The sequence below is a fragment of the Anabrus simplex genome, chromosome 1, assembly GCF_040414725.1.
Source record: "Anabrus simplex isolate iqAnaSimp1 chromosome 1, ASM4041472v1, whole genome shotgun sequence".
Taxonomy (NCBI): domain Eukaryota; kingdom Metazoa; phylum Arthropoda; class Insecta; order Orthoptera; family Tettigoniidae; genus Anabrus; species Anabrus simplex.
The window spans coordinates 29,599,429-29,622,935 of NC_090265.1; the positions used below are offsets into that span (position 1 = coordinate 29,599,429).

At 37.2% G+C, this 23,507-nt stretch overlaps 1 protein-coding gene across 1 annotated transcript in view; it reads left to right on the top strand.

Annotated features, from left to right (window-relative positions):
* The window catches only part of LOC136860113 (probable sodium/potassium/calcium exchanger CG1090), a 383,477-nt gene that overhangs the window by 332,091 nt on the left and 27,879 nt on the right, over positions 1 to 23,507 (top strand). The window lies entirely within an intron of this gene.

The following is a 23,507-nucleotide window of genomic DNA, read 5'->3' on the forward strand; positions in this document are numbered from 1 at the left end:
GAGTGTCTACTTTTTATAAATATGTTTATAGTGTTATAATTCATTTCAAATTTTTGTGTGTTTGACAGACTGGAAAGCTTTTATGTTACATTTTACTAAGTTGACACTGGAAATCAAAGATATGAAATCATAACCATCTATAACCCACAGGAAAGTAACTCGCCAAGTTTTATGTTCGATCTAGAAAATATCCTAAATAGTAGTTCAGGGCATACTTCAATAATACTTGGTGATACAAATATAGACTTGCTCCCAGTGTCCAGAAACAGAACTTTGTATGATAATTTAATAACAGCTTACAGCTATATAACATGTAATAACAAATACCCAACTGGAGTAACGAAAACAACCTCCACATTAAATGATCACATACTTGTCACAAACAGTAGTAAAAAATGTCATGTATTCAATATAACAAATAACTTAAGTGATCACTACCTACTGGTATGTGAAATTTCTAGTGAAAAGTCAGTTCCAGAAGTACCAATAATCAAAGATAGTGGTAAGCAATTTGTAAATTACAACAAATTAAATCAGTATATCCTACAAAATAAATTTAACTGTGAGGAAATGGACATAAACACTTATTATAATCTATTTATTGAGTATATTAGCAGGGGAATGGAAACTAGCTCAATTTCAATAAAAAGAAAGAACCCCAAAGACATTCCCCTAAAACCTTGGGTTACCCAAGTATTACTAACACTTATTCACATCAAAGACTTGCTGTTTTCAAAAACTAAAGTAAAAAATCCCTCTGCAGAAGTAATTGAAGAATACAAAAGAATCAGTAATAAAATAATCAAATTAAAAAGAGAGTTACAAAAAAGGTATTATGAACACAGATTAGAGAATTGCAAAAACCCAAAACAAACATGGTATGTAGTCAATGAAATGTTAAATAGTAAGTTTGGACATAAACATGAAATCAGCCATCTAGTGGTAAATGATGTCAGCATTACAAACACAGAGGACATATGCAATAATCTAAATTAACTATACATTAACGTAGCTGAAAACATAAAGAAAGGTCTTCCTGAAGATGAGCAAGTTCATGGCAGCACAACAGCTGAAAGTCAAGCTAATAGTATTTTCATGTCTCCAACTGATGAATGCGAAGTACTCAAAATTATCACTTCTCTAAAAAATATAAAAAATAATTTAACAGAAGATAAAATAACCAATGTCATGTTAAAAACCTGTGTTGAAAGTTTAGATGCCATATATTGTGGAAATTATTAACCATTCAATTCTCAGTGGAGAAATACCCCAATTACTCAAATGTGTCAGAATTGTACCTATCTCTAAATCAGGAGATAATACAGATCCATCCAATTACAGGCCAATTAGTATATTATCTGGAATTGGAAAACTCATAGAAATGGTAGTAAAAATTAGATTGGTAAATTTTCTGTATAAAACCAATTACCATACGCGCACCTTTTAGCGATACATGGACACCCTAGTGCTGAATAGGTCGACCTCGGGCATCTTCGAGATTCGTATTGGCAACCTTTGAAACATAAACTATGAATCGCTTATGCATCGCTGTGTGACATCTGGCGTACATTTTACGTACTAGTACTGTTGTTGTTTACACAGCAAAGCCAAACTATAGAATTCATGCTGGGAACAAGATTTGCATCGAGAAATGTTATATAATGTTATATAAAGTGTGTATGACACAGTTGTTGGCTTAAGATAATAAAGGTTTAGAAAATTCATATCGATCGATCATATTATCGATTCAATTCAGATTTCATTTTCATTCAGTTGGCAGTATTACCGGAACTGTGAGAGGTCCCTCCTTATTCCACCACCCCGTACAAAGAAATATTGCTAAAAGGTGCGCGGACTATACTTTTCCAATAATCAATATGGGTTTCTCCCAAATAGAGGAACTGATAATGCCATTTAGCGCGGACTATACTTTTCCAATAATCAATATGGGTTTCTCCCAAATAGAGGAACTGATAATGCCATATTTGATACAGTAATAGATGTTCAAAAGACCTTAGATGAAAATAAATTAGCAGCAGGGCTACTCACAGATCTTAAAAAAAACATTTGACCTGGTTGACCACAAAATACTTCTGAACAAGTTAAAAATAGCAGGAATTAGGGGTTTAGCACACAAATTGTTCCAAAATTATTTATCAAACTGAACACAATATGTGATGATCAATGATACTAAAAGTTCTAAGCAGCAAACAAAAATGGGAGTACCGCAGGGCTCAGTACTAGGTCGTATTCTATTTTTGATTTATATTAATGACATACAATCTTTAACACTAAAAGGAAAATGTAAATTATTTGCCGATGATATCTTAATAACTTAAAGGACTTAGTGAAACGCAACTTATGGAAGATAGAAATTGTGACTCGAACAAGTTATCGGACTGCGCTTTATCTCAAAAAGTGATCATAAATGTGACTAAAACAAAATACTTAATCTTTCCTAAAACAGCCCATAAGATCACAGCGGTTAACACTGTTACCCTAAAGGACCAAGTAATAGAGCGAGTCAACTCAGCTAAGTATCTTGGTATAATATTAGACTCAACACTTTCCTGGAAAAGCCATATTGATTATGTAATCCACAAAATTACCCCTTTGATAGGAATAATACACAGATTAAAATACAGTAATTTATCTCATCAACAATTAAAGTGTATATATTATGCAATGATCTGCCCACATTTAACATACACAAGCTTTATTTGGGGAAGATGTAGGAAAGATTATATTAATAACTAGCAAGATACCCGTGCTTCGCTACGGTATTATACTGATATTTATAATTGAATGCTTAACGTTTTATATATAATCTGCCAAAATTCACAATCTGACTTATTTTCTGAGAGAATACATCAAAATTCGCGATCTGACTCGTTTTCTGAGAGATTATGGCAAAATTCCTCCCATTATTCCATCTTTCTTTCCAGCAATCGATTTCGTACTTCCCGGGCTAGGTCCAGGTATTCCAACAGGTCAGTTGGGTCCCTAAATCTTTGCCATCTTTTCCTATAAGCATTTTTAATATGGATCAAATCTTGAGGAGATCAGGCGCGATGTCGTCTTGGGTGCCTTGGCGGTACTGAACCCGCGGCCGGACTGCATTTGTAGTCATTACCCAGCCAGGACCCATATCCAGCACGGTCCGCACATTTTGACGACGGTCCAGAACATTATTATTATTATTATTATTATTATTATTATTATTATTATTATTATTATTATTATTATTATTATTATTTGTCACGGTTGCGGGAAGTTAAGTACATATATAAAAATATTACGGTTGCGGGAAATTAAGTACGTATATAAAAATTCTGGACCTTCAAAACATTCTCCACTCTACTTTGGCGTTCGACCGCAGCGCATGACCTTGAATGTGCCGCGCTGATCACCAGGAACTGGCGGCTTTCTACTACAAATCTATTCGTCTGCGACTTCAAGTTATTTTTGATCTTCGTATATTAGTTGATAGTGTTGTGACTTTGTGCATGACAGAATGTGGTGTCGTGTCTTTGTGCCTATCAGAGTGTGAAACTGACCTCCAATATTCATAAACATTGTACATGTTTTTACGGCTGATGATGACCTGGACTAAGGTCGAAACCAGTCCCATTTAAATAGGAATGTGATTACTGCATTTCTTTCTTTTAAGTATTGAATAGGTTGAACCTCCTTTTTAATTATTTAATTTTTAACATCAATAATTTCAATACGGAACAATGAAATTTTTATCTTTAAATACCATCCGGGATGGCGCTGTCTTTCCAACTCGGGTAATCCTCTTCATGAACATTGCTTTTATTCTTTCTATTCTCATCAGGTTCCGATCTTCAGCTTTTCCCACACAATCTCAATTCCATATGTTATCACTGGCGCTACTGTCGTCTTGAAAAGTCTCATCGCCGTACTAATTGATAGGTTTGAAATGTTTTGGATGCTGTATGAGGCTCTGATTGCTGCTGCCGTTCTTTCTTGAATATGTATACCAAAAGACGCCGCCATTGTCTGTAGTGTTATTCCCAAATATTTGTAATTTCGTACCTTTTGTAATGGCTTTTGGTGTAATGTTATGTTATCTTTGGGCATTGATTTCCCACATTTTCTGAAGGTCATTTGTACTGTCTTTTGTTCATTTATCTGTAGGCTGTTTTCCTCCACCCAGGTTTCTAGTCTGTGGACTGCCCTTTGCACCTCCTCCTTTTCTTTCACTCCGATCAACATGTCATCTGCGTATAGGATCAGCTCTGCTTTTGATCCTTCCTCTACTATGCGGTTCTCATCTGCTGTATAAATGTTGAAAAGTGTGGGACTCATGGAATCCCCTTGCATAACTCTGTTCGTCTGTATTATGTCATCATCATCATCATCATCATCCTAAACCATCTCCAGTTTCCCGGGTGTGGTATATGAGCCTCCTCCATCTCATCCTGTCCTTGTACCAATCTTCCTCCACCAACTTGTCCCAATCATGACCTCTCAGCATTACATCGCTCTTAACTAAATCTATCCATTTCCTTCGTGGCCTTCCCACGGGTCGTCTTCCTTCTACCTTTCTGTCAAATTCCTTTCTTGCAGTTCTGTTTACTGGCATCCTCTTCATGTGACCAAACCACTTCAGTCTTGATATCTGAATCTTATTTAGGAGAGAATTGTCTATTCCTACTTCTTCTCTAATTTTCTCATTCCTAATCTTGTCTTTCCTGGTTTTCTGGATCATAGTGCGTAGGAATTTCATTTCAGCTGCCTGAAGTTTGGAATTATCTCTATTGGTCAGTGTTGTGTGTGTATTATGTCTTCAGAAATTTCTACGTTGTTGTTTATTCGGATTATGTTCCTCTGTAGACATGCTTCAACTATTCTCACTAGTGGGTCTCTCTCACTGATTGTCAATTTCATTTTCTTGATTAGCTTTCGCCTTCATAATTAAGTATTTATTTATTTTCCACCTAGTCGATACAATGATTGCTTAAGGCAATTTAATGGTTAAAAGTGGTACATGTTTCGTATATTATCAACATCTTCAGCCTCATAACACTGTTTAGATGAAAAATATATAAATTGACAAAGAAATGCTTTAGAGGAAGTGTCCTTAAAATTAACATAAGATTGGCAACATTAAAACAAACAAATAACTCAATTTTCTCTTGAGTTATATGTTTGTTTTATCTTGAGAAAATTGAGTTATTTGTTTGTTTTAATGTTGTCAATCTTATGTTAATTTTAAGGACACTTCCTCTAAAGCATTACTTTGTCAATTTATATATTTTTCATCTAAACAGTGTTATGAGGCTGAAGATGTTGATAATATACGAAACATGTACCACTTTTAACCATTAAATTGCCTTAAGCAATCATTGTATCGACTAGGTGGAAAATAAATAAATACTTAATTGTGAATCTATTGAAGTGCGATACGGACCATGAAGCTGATGTTATGTAATAGCTTTCGCCTGTTGATTGAGTCGAATGCCTTCTTGAAATCAACAAATACTGCATGATATTTCCCTCCTTTGTGCCTTAAGGCTTCTTCTACCTGATTTATTAGGTATTTCACTGCCTGGACCGTGCTCCTGCCTTTCATAAAACCAAATTGATTTTCTGGAATGTACCCACTGAAGGCTTCTAGTAATCTTTCATTTAGTATCTTTGTGAAAACTTTAAAGGATGCATTTTCTAGTGCTACTCCTCTAAGTGAGTCTAGTGATGTTCTGCTCCCTTTTCCTTTGAACAGTATCTTTAGAGTCGCTGTGTTTCATCCCTCTTGTATTTTTCCAGTCTGTATACATTTGTTCATTAGGTCTTTCCACACAGTTCTTCCATCTCGCCAAGTGAGTCTTTTAAGTGTTCCATGTAAATTTTGTCTGGTTCTGCAGATTTCTTGTTTCTCCCTCCTTGTATTGCTTTCCTAATTTCATTGTTATTGGCTCCAGAGCATGTGTGGGTTCTGTTGTTTCTATGTCATATGCTTGCTTCGGCCCTTCCTTATTCAGTATGTTTGAGAAATGATGTTCCCAGTTCTCCATATGAATTTCTACTGTTGCGATTGACGTCTTCTTTTTCAGCGCTATGTATGAGGTCTGATTTTGCTTCCTCTGCTTGTTTCCTTCCTTGTTTCTCTGTATATTCTTCTTTTTTCTTTTTTATTAGTTCTTTATATTTTTTTCCTTTTCTCTGCATGTGCTGTTAGGTTGTCTGGGCGTCTGTATAATTTTGCTGCATTCAGGGCCTTTAGAGTTGCTTTTCTTTCCTTGTAACACTCTTGGTCAAACCATGCCTGTCCGTGTCTTCTTTCCTTTACTGTTATAGCTTTCGTTATTACTTTAGTGGCTATTTCTAGGGCTTCTTCTAGTCTTTCTTCTATTAGGTTTCTCGCTTTCCCAACGTTTTCCTCGCTTTCTTCTATTGTTTCCCACTGGATTTTTCTGTTATATACACTTGGTGTTTTTGCTTCCTTCCTCTTTTGTTGGATTTCCATACGTAGGCGTGTCATTATAGGTATGTGTTTCCTTATTGGTGCTGCCGATGAGTTCCATAGGCCTTCTTGTTTACACAATTGTAGTTGTACTCCTCTAAAAAATAGTAGGTCGATGGCGCTATGACCGTTCTGTGCAAAGTAGGTTGGTGTTGCTTCTTTGTTTGCTATTCTGAAGCCTTCTTCTTCCAGTGTCTCAAGAAGGATGCAAGTTTTAGTATTTTCTTTGTCTATCCTGCAGTTAAAATCTCCGGCAAGTATTACATTCCTTTCTGCTTTCGTTTGTTCTATGGCTATAGATATTTTATCCATTATGTTTTCTAGAGGTGTATTTGGCTGAATATAAATTCCTATTTAAAGATAAAAATTTCATTGTTCTGTATTGAAAAGTATCACAGTTAAAATTGAAATAATAAATAAAGAGGTTCAACCTATTCAATACAAAAGAATAAGAAATGCAGTGATTACATTCTTATTTAATAATAAGTAGAAGTTGTACCGGTTTCGACCCTCGTCCAGGTCATCATCAGCCGATTAAAACATGAAAAACAATGCAATCTACTGTTACAAAAATTCTACAGGATCATAATTACTTATTCACTTATATTGAATTATATTATATGTATCTATATATACGTATATTCCCACGACCGAAGCAAATACTGGATCATTAAGCTATTCTTCATTTTACGTTGGCGTTTGAAACCACAGTGCCTGATATTGAATATATCGCGCTGATCACCGGGAGCTGGCAAGTTACTTCAATTGATCTACTCATCTTCAGCTTCAGAACGTTTATGGATCTTCATATGTGTTCGACTGTGTTATGACTTTCTGCCTGACAGTGTATACAAGCTAGCTCATTTAACCATTCTCCACTTTTCATAAACATTATAAGACTTTGCCTAACACTGTGTATGCCATACTGCTGTTCAGAAAATTATGCACTGTTTCTTTTAAGTGACTTACATTTTACTTCTTCTGAATTTTACAGTGTCTACCCCCGTCATTTTTTCCTTTTCTCTGCATGTGCTGTTAGGTTGTCTGGGCGTCTGTATAATTTTGCTGCATTCAGGGCCTTTAGAGTTGCTTTTCTTTCCTTGTAACACTCTTGGTCAAACCATGCCTGTCCGTGTCTTCTTTCCTTTACTGTTCTTCTATTGTTTCCCACTGGATTTTTCTGTTATATACACTTGGTGTTTTTGCTTCCTTCCTCTTTTGTTGGATTTCCATACGTAGGCGTGTCATTATAGGTATGTGTTTCCTTATTGGTGCTGCCGATGAGTTCCATAGGCCTTCTTGTTTACACAATTGTAGTTGTACTCCTCTAAAAAATATATCGCCTCTTCTACTGATCCGGAGTGAACTTGATCTTTTATTTTCTTTTTCCTATGCATTGTTTTTCATGTTTTAATTGGCTGATGATGACCTGGACTAGGGTCAAAACCAGTACCACTTCTACTTATTATTAAATAAGAATGTAATCACTGCATTTCTTATTCTTTTGTATTGAATAGGTTGAACCTCTTTATTTGTCATAAATTCCTATTATCGTAATTTCTGATGTGATTACTGTGACCATGTTTTCCTCCTTTATGATTTGCTTGGTATCTCCCAGTTTCCCTTTTATGAAGATTGTGACTCCCCCTGTTGGTCTTCCTTCCGTCGAGGTCGCTAGCGTGTGTATACCATAGTAACCTTGCAAGTCCATAGGTTCCGTGAGGAATGTCTCTGTCAGTATCATAAAATCTGTGTCGTCTATTGTCTTCTGTGATATAAGGGGTATTGCATTTCTTATTCCCTCTATATTCCATAATAATACACTTATTTCCATGCTTGACCGAGGTTCCTTTTTTACTGAAGTAATCTAACTTTGTTCTCCAAAGGAAAAGATGGCTCTTGAAAACAAACCCAGGAAAGATTAAAAATTATCAGTTTATGATCAGAATAAGTACATTATGAACAGTAAAATCAATTGGTCTCAACTCCTTTTTCATCCCAGCACCATTGATTCCCCCCACCAAAAACAAGAAAGAGTGTTTCTTTATGTTTAAAGGAGATTCCAAATACCAATATTCACATCTGTTACCTTCACTTCTGAGATATAAGTATCCCCATAAAAAGAATCCACTTTTTTCACTTCCTTTCACAATCCTCCCCCCCTTAAATGAATTTTCCGGCAAGAAATACTTGTTTCTTTAATAGTAAAGAATCTTCTAAATACCAGTTATCATGACTCTAACATCTTCACTTTTTGAGAAATGTGTCCTCATAAAAGGAATTCAACTCCTTTTCACCCTCGCTCCCCCAAGATGATTTTCCCCCAAAAACGCTTTTTTCTTTGTTCTTAAAGGAGCTCCAAAACCAATTTTCACGTCTGTAACAACTTTAGTTTTTATTTTTTCAATTCTTTCACCCCCTCCCCCCCCCCTTTCATTGCATTTTTGAAGAATATGTGTTTCTTTAATTTTACAGCAGATTCCAAATACTAATTTTCACGTCTGCAGAATCTTTCGTTTTTGAGATAACAGTTTCATCATACAAATAATTCAACTAATTTTTCAATCCCCCCCCCCTCCCTAGGTGGATTTCCAAAAACTACAAATACGTATTTTTTCATTTTTAAAGGAGATTCCAAATACTAAATTTCGCGTCGGTAACATCTTCAGCTTTTGAGATATCAGTATCCTAATTAAAATAATGCAACCCCTTCTTCAGAAAACAAAAAATACAGGCTTCTTTATTTTAATAGATATAAAAATGACTACTTTTTACTTCGGTAATATGTTAAGTTTTTTGAGATATATTGTAGAAATGCTCATTTTAAAATTTCACACCCCGCCCCCCTTTTAGTTCCCCTTAACTGGAGTTTCCAAAAACAAATCATCTATGTTTCTTTACTTTTACAGGAGATTCCAAATACCATTTTTTACGTCTGTTAACGTTTTACATTTCTGAGATATACTGTAGATATAGATTTTCTAAAAATTCACTCCAATTTGTCACTCCTGTTTAACTCCCATTAATTTGATTTTCCAAAAACAAAAAATACGTGTTTCCTTATTTTATAAGGAGTTTCTAAATACTAATTTTCAGGTCTGCAATATCTTCTGTTTCTGAGATATAAGTATCCTCATTTAAGGCATTCAACCCCTTTTTCACCCCTCCTATTGGGATTTTCCGAAAACATAAAATGCATGTTTCTTTATTTTTAAAGAAGATCCCAAATACCAATTTTCAGGTCCACAATATCTTCAGTTTCTGAGATATAAGTATCCTCATTTTGGCATTCAACCCCTTTTTCACCCTTTTTCACCCTTTTTCACCTTTCCTATTAGAATTTTCTGAAAACAAAAAAATATGTGTTTCTTTATTTTTAAAGGAGATTCTAAATACCAATTCTTACATCCATAAACTTTAAAAGTTTTGAGATATAGATACACTCATTTTATAAAAACACCCTATTTTTACACACACCCCCTCCCCAATTAAATTGATTTTCCAAAAACAAAAATACATGTTTCTATTTTTTTAAGGGAGATCCCAAATACCAATATTCAGGTCTGTATTGTCTTCAGTTTCTGAGATATAAGTGTCCTCATTAAAGGCACTCACCATTTTTTTTCACCCCTCCTATTGGGATTTTCCAAAAACAAAAAATATGTCTTTATTTTTAAAGGAGATTCTAAGTACCAATTTTGACACCTGTAATCTTTTAAAGTTTTGAGATGTAGATACACTCATTTTAAAAATTTACCCCCCATTTTACTCTCCCATTACTTGTATTTTCCAAAAACAAAAACTGCATGTTTCTTTATTTTCAAAGGAGATCTCAAATACCAATTTTCAGGTCTGTAATATCTTCAGTTTCTGAGATATAAGTATCCTCATTAAAGGCATTCAACCCCTTTTTCACCCTTTTTCACCTCTCCTGTTGGGATTTTTCGGGGGGGAGGGGGGAAATATGTGTTTTCTTATTTTTAAAGCAGATTCTAAATACCTATTTTTACATCTGTAAACTTTTAATGTTTTGAGATATAGATACACTCACTTTAAAATTTACCCCCCTTTTCACCCCCTTAGCGACGGAATATCCAAAAATCCTCCCTTAGCGACCACCTACATTTTTGTACTATAAATGTATCCTCAAAATTTCATTTCTTTAGGTCCAGTAGTTTTGGCTCGGCGATGATGAATCAGTCAGTCAGTCAGTCAGGACAAGTTATTTTATATATATATAGATATGGAAATCCTACAGAAAACAGCCATCAAAATCATGTATGGATTCCCCTTCCTCAAACCGTCACATGAAGTTGTTTCAGAGTTAAATATTCTGCCATTCCATAAACAAATTGCATTTTCATCAGCAGTCCTTACGTATAAGCCAGACAGGAAATTAACCCACTCTACTGTTAACAAATACAGTAGAGACAATACGCGACACTTACAGATTTAACCTTGCTAAAATGGGAGACAATTCGACGGTGGTGCTCCCTAGTGACTTGACCTGAAAAAATCGCGCTAAATTCAAATATCAATGGAAATGTATATACGGAAATGGATAAATAAATTACATCTAGAAAGAAAGTGTTATTGAGATATTAACTTCAAAGTTGCTAAAGCAATTCTGGATAAATGAATGAAGAATTATTTAAAAGGTTATTATTCAAACACCGAAATTAGACATATAAACAAAATGTGAAATGGACTGCTGTGAAATGGCTTGATCTTTCATTTATGCATTACTTTTTTAGCTTTAGCATTCCTGCCTGAACTCTTACAGTTAGATTTGTCTTTTTTCTCATTTAAAAACATTGTATCATCACATTAAGACACTTGTCAATAAAAATATCGGCACATTCCTTACACATATGATGCAATGAATTAACATTTAATAGCTGGACAGTTTTCCTCTTAACATCAATATCAATCAATCAATACTGATCTGCATTTAGGGCAGTCGCCCATGTGGCAGATTCCCTATCTGTTGCTTTCCTAGCATTTTCCGAAATGATTTCAAAGAAATTGGAAATTTATTAAACATCTCCCTTGGTAAGTTATTCCAATCTCTAACTCCCCTTCCTATAAATGAATATTTGCCCCAGTTTGTCCTCTTGAATTCCAACTTTATCTTCATATTGTGATCTTTCCTACTTTTATAGACGCCATTCAAACTTATTCGTCTACTAATGTCAATCCACGCCATCTCTCTGCTGACAGCTCGGAACATACCACTTAGTCGAGCAGCTCTTCTTCTCTCTCAATTCTATCCAACCCAAACATTGCAACATTTTAGTAACACTACTCTTTTTTCGGAAATCACCCAGAACAAATCGAGCTGCTTTTCTTTGGATTTTTTCCAGTTCTTGAATCAGGTAATCCTGGTGAGGGTCCCATACGCTGGAACCATACTCTAGTTGGGGTCTTACCAGAGACTTATATGCACTCTCCTTTACATCCTTACTACAACCCCTAAACACCCTCATAACCATGTGCAGAGATCGGTACCCTTTATTTACAATCCCATTTATGTGATTACCCCAGTGAAGATCTTTCCTTATATTAACACCTAGATACTTACAATGATCCCCAAAAGGAACTTTCACCCCATCAACGCAGTAATTAAAACTGAGAGGACTTTTCCTATTTGTGAAACTCACAACCTGACTTTTAGCCCCGTTTATCAACATACCATTGCCTGCTGTCCATCTCACAATATTTTCGAGGTCACGTTGCAGTTGCTCACAATCTTTGAGACAATATTAAATAATGTGAGCCTCCCCCTTATAAACATTTTGAACTGGCCTGTGAGCCCTAGAATATCTGTGTCAATTGACTGCTCGACATACCGTTTTAAACTAATGTAGGCCGCGCGCAGTATCTCCTAGCTCTGTTTGGTTGCGCATGCGCTGGCCTACGACCAGGCAAACTTGCCCGCTCCTTGCTTGCCGACGCGAGAGTCAGTTAGCTTCAGTCAGCCATGTCGAACTGGTGTGGCTTGGTGTCCGGCGTCATGGAGTCATGGAGTAGCTGGAAACCACCGTAATCTCCACGTTAACGGGGATTTTCCCCAGGTAATCTAATTGGAGACCTCCTGCCATTCCTTCTGATCATGTTTTTGGATTTATTTTTCGTCTGGATACTTCACAACGAGGTCTGGATGCCGGTGGTGTGACTGTATTTCTTCGTCAACAATGTCAGGTTAAAATTCTTCTCATTTCTTCATCACCAAAGGTATGTACCAGAGTTTGACACACTTTAAACGTCGTCCTGAAGAGGATTTTGATATTTTCGAAGATTTCTGGAAAAATACTAATAATAATAATAATAATAAATATTTGGACTTCGCCGTTAAATTAATTCCTATTTGCGTGTGTGGTATCGAAAATCTGAAAAACTGTTTCGGCAACTAATCACAGTAATGTGGAAGGTTCACAGTGAACTGAATTGGGATTTTTAGATTAAAATTTAACCGAACTCCTTTTGGCACTTTCAAATTGTAACCTTCTTTGTAAACCAAGGTACAGCCTCCAAGGTACCGAGCTTTACCTTCTTCGGCTTTCTGTTTGCTTTCCTGTGTTTTGTTTTCTATTTCGTTTGGTATGTTTTCTTCTCCCCTCCCCCTTCTGGGGTTTTTGGGTGAATTAAATTATTTTCTCTTGCCTGGTTTCCTCCGTATTTTGGAGGCGTTGCTTTTGTTTAGTGGTTACCTTGGCAACGGTTCGTGTGTGTATTGTTGTCGGGTTAAGAGTTGTCTGGCGTGTTGAGCCGGTGTGGATCTTGAATTATATATTTCGGAGTTGAGTGTATCGTTTACTGTTTAAATTAATTAATTTATTTATTTTCTCCTCCTTTAATTTTGTGTTTCCATTTCCTTGCCCCGCGTGAGGAGGTATTTTTACGTAAAATTCTGTTTGCCTTGGAAACTGTCCTTGGTGGAAACTAAACGTTTTCAAATTTGGTAATTATGAGAAGCGACCGCGTTGAAGATCCATTTTATTGAGTAATTGTTAACTTAGTTTTTTATTAAATAACTATCCGTGATCGATCACATTTTATTTCAAGTTGTACTTATGTAAGAGAGTCTATTGGTTTTCCGTTGTTTTCTGATCACATTTTATTAGGTACGGAGGTCGTCCTTTCCTTTCTTGTTGTTTTCATTAAATTTTCAAATTTATTATCTGTTAAAGAGTATTTATTTTCCATTAATTGTCAATTAGTAATGAATTAATTTTCTTTTAAACCCTACCTGGGTATATTCTAATTTATTTTATTTATTGTTAATTTCCCTTTCATTTTTCAACCTTACGTTTATTTTATTTACATTTTGGCATTACGTTTTAAAATAAACTTAGGTTTTATCTATTTAATGACTTGGTTTGTTACTTACTATTTGCCCTTCCATTAATTTTTTTAACTTCATGTAAATGCTGGTTTTCATTCGCCACGTTCGGTGGAGCACTGCCACCGTTTTTCTTGTGCATTTACTTCCACGGCCTTTTAGTCGTCTTCCTCCGCTGTTTCCGGTAAGTTTTCTATGGTTCTTGTTTTTTATATTGTGACTGTACTTGTTGTCCTTCTTCTTGTGCCCTTTATTCTCCCGCGTGTTCGCTATTACTCCCATTCTGGGGCGGACACGCTAGCAACCTTCTCACCAGGGTCTCTATCTATCTCTCTCTCTCTCTCTCTCTTCCTCTCTCTTCTACTCTCACCCTGGTGGGTAAGGTTATTCACCTCATCATCCCTAGGTGGTACCGGGGTCCTAGAGGGTGGTGAGCGGTGAGAGTGGTATCAGAGCGGTGGTTGTTGTTGTTGTTGTTGTTGCTCTGCTGCCTAATCTCTGTTGTTTCTGCCTTGTGCAGCCTAACTTTCCTCCCCTCCTATCCTTGCTTGGTGCAGTGCTGTAGTGAATGTTGGTGAATGAAAATCAATGACTTAAGAAACTAAAAGTGTTGTTGTCAAAAACTATTGTAAAAGGAAATGCAAGGATCTCGTGTAATTCCCTATGTTATTTGTTTCATGTACCTGTGTTTTGGAGTTCCCTGTTGCTTTCAACTGTGTTTATGCTGAGCTGTATGGACTTATCTACTTGCTGATTATGATTTTGAAACCCTTTGGGTACCTGTGCTGTGAATTCTGCTTCTGCCTTGCTGTTTCGAGGTGACCTGTAAATTTTTTCTTCCTTTTTCATGGCGGATTTGGTGAGTGATTGCATGTAATTAATTATTCTGGGTTGGTGGAAGTTGTAATAATTGAACAACTTGTAATGGAGTATGACTTGGTTGACTCAGGGCTACTGGTGTACTACCGCTTGGTACATGTCCTGTATTATCTGTACTGGCTGTCAACCTTGTATTTTTGCTGCCTACCTGCATACTGTGGTTGCGATTTCGGTGGGAATTAATCTGGTTTATCGTGGAGAGCTTTTCTGATCATTATGTTTTGTGAAGGTTGCTCGGTTGCTTTTGGAGAGTGACATAGGGTGTCCTGGGGTCATTTTATTGCGTTATCTGTTCTGGCCTTGCTTTGAGCTCCGAGACTTAGTGTTGTTATTATCATTTCTAGCATATTTCCTGTATGGTACCTCGGTGGTGTACATGCTAACCGTTTATTTGTCTTCTAAATTTAATACCTTCTTACTGCGTTAACTCTGGTGTGTGATTCTGATTATAATTTGACCTGGCCACTAAGCATGTCCAAAAATGCCTACTTATATGTGTAACCGGTTATGTGCTGTAGTGTACGGTGATGTGTTATGCCCTTTCATGGTTTTGAAATGTGACCTGGTGTTATGGTATTGATGGTTGTATGTGCTTTTCATTTAATTGGGGCTGTGTGGGTAAAGTTATTTGCCCCTACTAACTTATGGCTAACCTCTGTTGTTTCCATGCCAGTGACCGTTCTTGGCTGTTAGTATCTGATAATCTAGTGGACAACATCATGGTATTTTGAAACTTTTCAAGCCTGTAATGTTTCTGTGCTCTTTGGTTGGTTTTTAATTTGGAAATTGCTTAACCTTACTCGTCTATTGTTATTTCTTTAAATTTGGTTTAGGTTTCTGTTATCTGTAGTGTAGTTGGCTTTTAGTGTGGCGTTGAATATGCACCCTTGTGAGATCATGTCTGGTTTATTTGACCTGTTACTAGAGACGTGTTCCCATCCTTGTGTGGAAATTGGTATATTGAATCTGCCTATATGATGTGCCTCGATCTTTACCGAGCTTTGTGTGTTTGTGCCTTGGCTGAGTGCTGTGTGTTGTCGGTTTGTGTGTCCTTTCATTTCATCATCCCATCCGTGAATATGTATGTATGTCTGGTCTTGGTTTGTGATTGGAGTTATCTTCTCTGTCAACTGGTTGTGAGGCAGTCATCAGTTGTGGTTGGGCCATGTTGGCCGGTATTAGGTTGGGATAACTGGATGGCCTTGTGCCTGAGCTATTATAGTTTTAACTGGTTTTTCCCTTCCTGGTTATTGGTCGGACGTGTTTAGCTATTTCTGGTGTGTCGTGAATCATCTTCCTCGTGTAACCTATCAACTAGTTCAAGGATATTTGTCTGGTGTCATGGCCACTTCCAGTTTACTACTCGTAACTTGTCTTGCTGTGTATTAATTAATCTACTGACCTTTTCTGAACTACTGCTTTGGATTTCACCCTGTTGTAAACATTACTAGGTGGTTTAGTGTTTCTTATGCCCGATTATTCACTCCATTTTGGTATCGTGCACTACCGTGGTAATTATAGGCCTAGAATATGTGTTGTCAAAATTTTGTTAACCTTTTGGTACTTATCTAATTCCTTTGAGTTGTGGGTTCAAGTATTCCTACCATATCTACTTGTCGGGTCTTGTGTTGTGTTGTTGATGATCCTCTGCCTGAGGGGTGGTATATGCCCTTTTGAACCTTCATTGGGATGGCTTTGGACATATGTAAGGTGGTTGTGTTGTGACGGTACCGTGGATTATTTTTGGGGATTTATTTTGGGGTGGCATGAGAACTTCACGGCATGTTGTTGAGGATGTTTGTGTTCCTTTAATCCCTTTGTGGAGCTGACACATGTCCGGTGTGGTTGGTCATGGTTTGGGTTATTATTTGTGTTGTATTATTTGGTGATGTTGGCACCTTGGTATGGGCAGTGTTCGTGTCTGTCTTTGATTTACCTCCGTGTTCTGTGGATATGGCCATTTCTTCTACACGAATCTACTACTCTCAGAATTAGCTTGTTGGTCTTCAGTAATGTGTCTGTTTGGTATGCTCGGGTTTTACTTTCCCTGTCTCCATGCATTTCCTATTGATCTGACGTTGTCGTGTCTGTAATTTCTTCTACTGTAAAGCTCATTTTAATTTTACCTACCACTCTATGGTGTTTCATTTTTCTCAGTGGATCTCTTAGTGTCTGTTGACATTGGTGTTTGTCATCTTACCGTGCTCTGGGTTTGCTACTCTGGTATGGGACGGAGTAGTGCTCCCTGGGTCGGTACTGGAATCTTCCTGCGAGTTGATTATGGGGTCTTCTTGTAGAGTACTGCCTTCTTCATGCTACTGTGAGCATTTTCCATGGACTCGCCTCGTATTCCGCCACTTATGTTTTATTTGCTTGCTCTCCTGGTGGATAGGAGAAAGTACCTGTGGCCGTATTGGGACAGTGTGATGGGAAAGTCACGTATTTGTAGACCGGGTAATGCCGAGACCCTATTGGGTATCCGGTGGTGTACGTTGTGTGCGTCATTGCTCGATATTTTCCATTTTGGTCTTCCGATCTGAGGTTTTACTTTGCCTTTTTATTTGATTGGCTGGCCATTGTGAAATTAATTGTATTTAAGGTTCTGTGTAGTAGGTTGGTTACTGATTCCAGATTGTGTTCCCTCCTGTGATTCTTCTATCCCTATTTCTGTTCCGTTAATTCCAGGTTGCTTATTTGTGACTAATGATGTGTGCGGTTGCTTGGTGTTGCTTGGCTGATCTGTTGTCGATGACAGACTGTTCGCGAACCCTCCATCTGGATACCTTAAGAAGTCTCCAACCGGTCCAGTCAATCCTTCCCTTGCTCTAAACATGTTTACCCTTTTAAGCCTTGGATTTTCCATATTTAATATCCTAACTCTGACTTCTTGAAGCTGGATTTATCTATTGCGTTTTGGTTTCTTGTCCTCACTCTTATTCAACTAGGTGGTGTATTTTGATGTGGGAAGTTAAACCTGTATTTGAAATTTTTTTTTTGCCCTAATGCTCTTGTCAGTGGATCTCGGAATCTGTTAGTGGTCGATTCTTCACTGTGTCGTAGCCCTGTATCTGCTAAATTCAATATCTTGGACTTAACTTGCTTTCTTTGGTGTACGCCTGTATAATGATCTTTGTCTAGATGAAAAACTTTCTTGACCTATGTCATATTTATTTATGTTTAGTTTGTGGTGGTAAGCCGTTGTACTGTTGTGATGGTACTTGTAGGGTAGGTGTTGTTTCACTCTGTGCTTCTAATTTGGGCTCCTGGGGAAAATTGCCTTTGGCACTGGGGTTATGGCACCTTATGTTGTGGTTGATGCTCTTGATTATGGGTTGTTGTTTTGGCGGTGATTTTAATTCTGGGTATTTGATTGCTAACCGAATCGAGTGTTGAAGTTTGAGGTCTTGTTTGGCTATGGTGATGGGTGTGGTTGCTCGTTCCATTCTGGTATTATGGATACTCCGTGTACTATCTGGTGCTTACCTCGTTGACTACCTACTGCTGTGTTTTGAGTGGTGTACCGTGGCCCTGACTCAATCAAGCGTAACAAAACTGTATTGATCTAAAATTGGCGGTTCACTTATTTTGAAGATTACATTCACCAATTGCGCTTTCTTTGGTCCTCCCCTGATCCCGTTGTGCGTTTCATTCCCCTGTTGTCTCCCTTTGCAACACAAGATCATGCGTTTCCTTAATTTCAAAGGAGACTTGTAAAGGTATTCATGCATTAAAAATTAAGTTACCACCGTGCTTGAGAAAATAACCTGAATGCGTGGACTTATAATCATGTGGTTTTTGTTTAATTTTGGTCAGTATATCTGTGATTAGTGTGAGAGTTGCCAAACCTCAAGGTGAACTGCGTCATGTGTCATAACCTATATCATTGTGTGATGCATTGAAAACATGTGTGTTAGGTGAACCTGAAACTTTGGTGAACTCTGGTCATTGTGCTCTCTATTTGATGATAAACATTATTCTGGTGATTTACCGTGTGCTCGGTTAACGTTTCTGGACACTGATGTTGATCGCACCCCGCCTATTATTTCTAAAAACTATGTGATATGGAACTGTGTCTTGAACTATTGACCTGGTCATGTGAACTCCTAATTAAAATTAGTTAATCTTGGTGGTCGTTTTCTGTTGGACTACTCCGCCCAAATTTAGTGTATGTGTGACCACCTCATCATTGATGGCATATGCATGAGATTTTGTCGTCGATTCGGGGCGGGAGGGCTGAGACAATATTAAATAATGTGAGCCTCCCCCTTATAAACATTTTGAACTGGCCTGTGAGCCCTAGAATATCTGTGTCAATTGACTGCTCGACATACCGTTTTAAACTAATGTAGGCCGCGCGCAGTATCTCCTAGCTCTGTTTGGTTGCGCATGCGCTGGCCTACGACCAGGCAAACTTGCCCGCTCCTTGCTTGCCGACGCGAGAGTCAGTTAGCTTCAGTCAGCCATGTCGAACTGGTGTGGCTTGGTGTCCGGCGTCATGGAGTCGTGGAGTAGCTGGAAACCACCGTAATCTCCACGTTAACGGGGATTTTCCCCAGGTAATCTAATTGGAGACCTCCTGCCATTCCTTCTGATCATGTTTTTGGATTTATTTTTCATCTGGATACTTCACAACGAGGTCTGGATGCCGGTGGTGTGACTGTATTTCTTCGTCAACAATGTCAGGTTAAAATTCTTCTCATTTCTTCATCACCAAAGGTATGTACCAGAGTTTGACACACTTTAAACGTCGTCCTGAAGAGGATTTTGATATTTTCGAAGATTTCTGGAAAAATACTAATAATAATAATAATAATAAATATTTGGACTTCGCCGTTAAATTAATTCCTATTTGCGTGTGTGGTATCGAAAATCTGAAAAACTGTTTCGGCAACTAATCACAGTAATGTGGAAGGTTCACAGTGAACTGAATTGGGATTTTTAGATTAAAATTTAACCGAACTCCTTTTGGCACTTTCAAATTGTAACCTTCTTTGTAAACCAAGGTACAGCCTCCAAGGTACCGAGCTTTACCTTCTTCGGCTTTCTGTTTGCTTTCCTGTGTTTTGTTTTCTATTTCGTTTGGTATGTTTTCTTCTCCCCTCCCCCTTCTGGGGTTTTTGGGTGAATTAAATTATTTTCTCTTGCCTGGTTTCCTCCGTATTTTGGAGGCGTTGCTTTTGTTTAGTGGTTACCTTGGCAACGGTTCGTGTGTGTATTGTTGTCGGGTTAAGAGTTGTCTGGCGTGTTGAGCCGGTGTGGATCTTGAATTATATATTTCGGGGTTGAGTGTATCGTTTACTGTTTAAATTAATTAATTTATTTATTTTCTCCTCCTTTAATTTTGTGTTTCCATTTCCTTGCCCCGCGTGAGGAGGTATTTTTACGTAAAATTCTGTTTGCCTTGGAAACTGTCCTTGGTGGAAACTAAACGTTTTCAAATTTGGTAATTATGAGAAGCGACCGCGTTGAAGATCCATTTTATTGAGTAATTGTTAACTTAGTTTTTTATTAAATAACTATCCGTGATCGATCACATTTTATTTCAAGTTGTACTTATGTAAGAGAGTCTATTGGTTTTCCGTTGTTTTCTGATCACATTTTATTAGGTACGGAGGTCGTCCTTTCCTTTCTTGTTGTTTTCATTAAATTTTCAAATTTATTATCTGTTAAAGAGTATTTATTTTCCATTAATTGTCAATTAGTAATGAATTAATTTTCTTTTAAACCCTACCTGGGTATATTCTAATTTATTTTATTTATTGTTAATTTCCCTTTTCATTTTTCAACCTTACGTTTATTTTATTTACATTTTGGCATTACGTTTTAAAATAAACTTAGGTTTTATCTATTTAATGACTTGGTTTGTTACTTACTATTTGCCCTTCCATTAATTTTTTTAACTTCATGTAAATGCTGGTTTTCATTCGCCACGTTCGGTGGAGCACTGCCACCGTTTTTCTTGTGCATTTACTTCCACGGCCTTTTAGTCGTCTTCCTCCGCTGTTTCCGGTAAGTTTTCTATGGTTCTTGTTTTTTATATTGTGACTGTACTTGTTGTCCTTCTTCTTGTGCCCTTTATTCTCCCGCGTGTTCGCTATTACTCCCATTCTGGGGCGGACACGCTAGCAACCTTCTCACCAGGGTCTCTATCTATCTCTCTCTCTCTCTCTCTCTTCCTCTCTCTTCTACTCTCACCCTGGTGGGTAAGGTTATTCACCTCATCATCCCTAGGTGGTACCGGGGTCCTAGAGGGTGGAACCATACTCTAGTTGGGGTCTTACCAGAGACTTATATGCACTCTCCTTTACATCCTTACTACAACCCCTAAACACCCTCATAACCATGTGCAGAGATCGGTACCCTTTATTTACAATCCCATTTATGTGATTACCCCAGTGAAGATCTTTCCTTATATTAACACCTAGATACTTACAATGATCCCCAAAAGGAACTTTCACCCCATCAACGCAGTAATTAAAACTGAGAGGACTTTTCCTATTTGTGAAACTCACAACCTGACTTTTAGCCCCGTTTATCAACATACCATTGCCTGCTGTCCATCTCACAATATTTTCGAGGTCACGTTGCAGTTGCTCACAATCTTGTAACTTATTTATCACTCTATAGAGAATAACATCATCCGCAAAAAGCCTTACCTCCGATTCCACTCCTTTACTCATATCATTTATATATATAAGAAAACATAAAGGTCCGATAACACTGCCCTGAGGAACTCCCCTCTCAACTATTACAGGGTCAGACATGAAGTCTACTATCAGAAAGAAAAAAACTATAAAATCCCGGCTTTAATCTGAGAAGAGGGATAAAAGAAAGAAAAGTATGAAAATTCCCTCCATGGGAATTCAGAATTTTCATATGAAAATGTTGTTGATAGTGATGCTTTGAGGAATATTTACGTACAATTAGAGTAAGGAATATTTACGTACAATTAGAGTAACGAGGTAACATACCCTTGACTGTATAGTCGAGGATTTTTAAAGTCGCTGGCCTAGAAATGATCTGAACAGATCTTATAATTCTTATATAAGCGTAACGTCCTTTCTTTCTTGTACACCTTATCCAAATCACTTCTGTGACATTTCAAAACCCACAGATCACACCTACAACAACACATCGGCATTGAAGGTTAACTGCTGCACTATACAATAAAATATGCGTATTACATTTTAAGCCACTTAAAATATGAGTCGAGCAGGTCAGATGATTATGAAGTACTATAAAGATCTCTGTCACTGGGAGAATATATATGCAAACACAATATTACTTACATTTTCTTGTTACGAGGGAACCTGAAGAACGACCATGCATTCTTCTCTACTTCATAGTTACTGCAGCCAAACACAGCACATACCTTTCCCCTCATGTTGAGAGGAGATATCAAGGAATGACACACGCTACTATTTAATTATGTCAACTCACTGAAAACGCATAAATAACACCAAAAACTTCACACAAAAATACACGTGCTCTTATGACAGAATCAGTAGTTTTCAGGTCTACTTGCTAGAGAGAGCTCCAATAGCTGTCCCTCGATATCTCGCTCAGTGTTGCATATTGTCTCTACTGTATTTGCTGTTAACTTCTCCCATTTTAGTGAAATTCATATGAAACTGCAGGATCATTAAGGATATATCCCTCTCATTCTAATTCAGTAAAGTATGGAGTGAAAGGCACAGAATCATCAATGTTTAGGGAATATAATGTATTGCCTCCTGTTATAAAGAACTCTAAATCAGTTATATGTTTTAAGAAAAATCTGAAGGAATATTACTCTTATACAGATATCTTAATATAATCTCTATATAACTTGCTTTAATTAATACAATAATATATTGTCCATACCAGACCAAACCAAACCAAACCCCATGGCACTACAGCCCTTGAAGGACCTTGGCCTACCAAGTGACCGCTGCTCAGCCCGAAGGCGAGGTGACGTGCGGTCAGCACGACGAATCCTCTCGTCCGTTATTCTTGGCTTTCTAGACCGGGGCCGCTATCTCACCGTCAGATAGCTCCTCAATTCTGATCATGTAGGCTGAGTGGACCTCGAACCAGCCATCAGGTCCAGGTCAAAATCCCTGACCTGGCCAGGAATCGAACCCGGGGCTGGCCTATATTGTCCATATTTGATATATTACAGCCATGCAATATCTGAATATACTTCTGAAAAACTATGATGCTAACATGTTTAAAAAAAAAGCAATGTCTTAGTTATCCAAAAATGTACTTGTCACTTTACAGAAAAAGCTATTGTATATGAAATGTAATTATTGTCACCTTAAGAAAAGTATGTACTGCATTGTCCCTAACACGAGCCAGAGGCTCATGGGACCTTTTGTCATAACTTAAATAAATAAATAAATAAATAAATAAATAAATAAATAAATAAATAAATAAATAAATAAACACACAAACAAACAAACAAACAAACAAATAAATAAATACCGTATAAAGTCTTTTCCAAGATTCTGGAACAGCACATAACAAGACAACTGGATAAAGAATTAGAAGAATATCAAGCAGGGTTCAGAACTGCAAGGTCTTGTGCTGAACAGATAAAAAAATCTGAAGACCGTCCTTCAATATAGCAAGAAAAGATGCCGACAGTGAGTAACTATCTTTGTCAAATTTCAGAAGGCATATGACTCCGTGGATAGGATCACACTCTTCAACAGCTTAAGAGAACTGGGACTAAATGAAAAAATGATTAGATTGGTGCAAGCCACCCTGCACAACACCACTTCCAAAGTTAAGTTCAGAGGTCAATTATCAGAG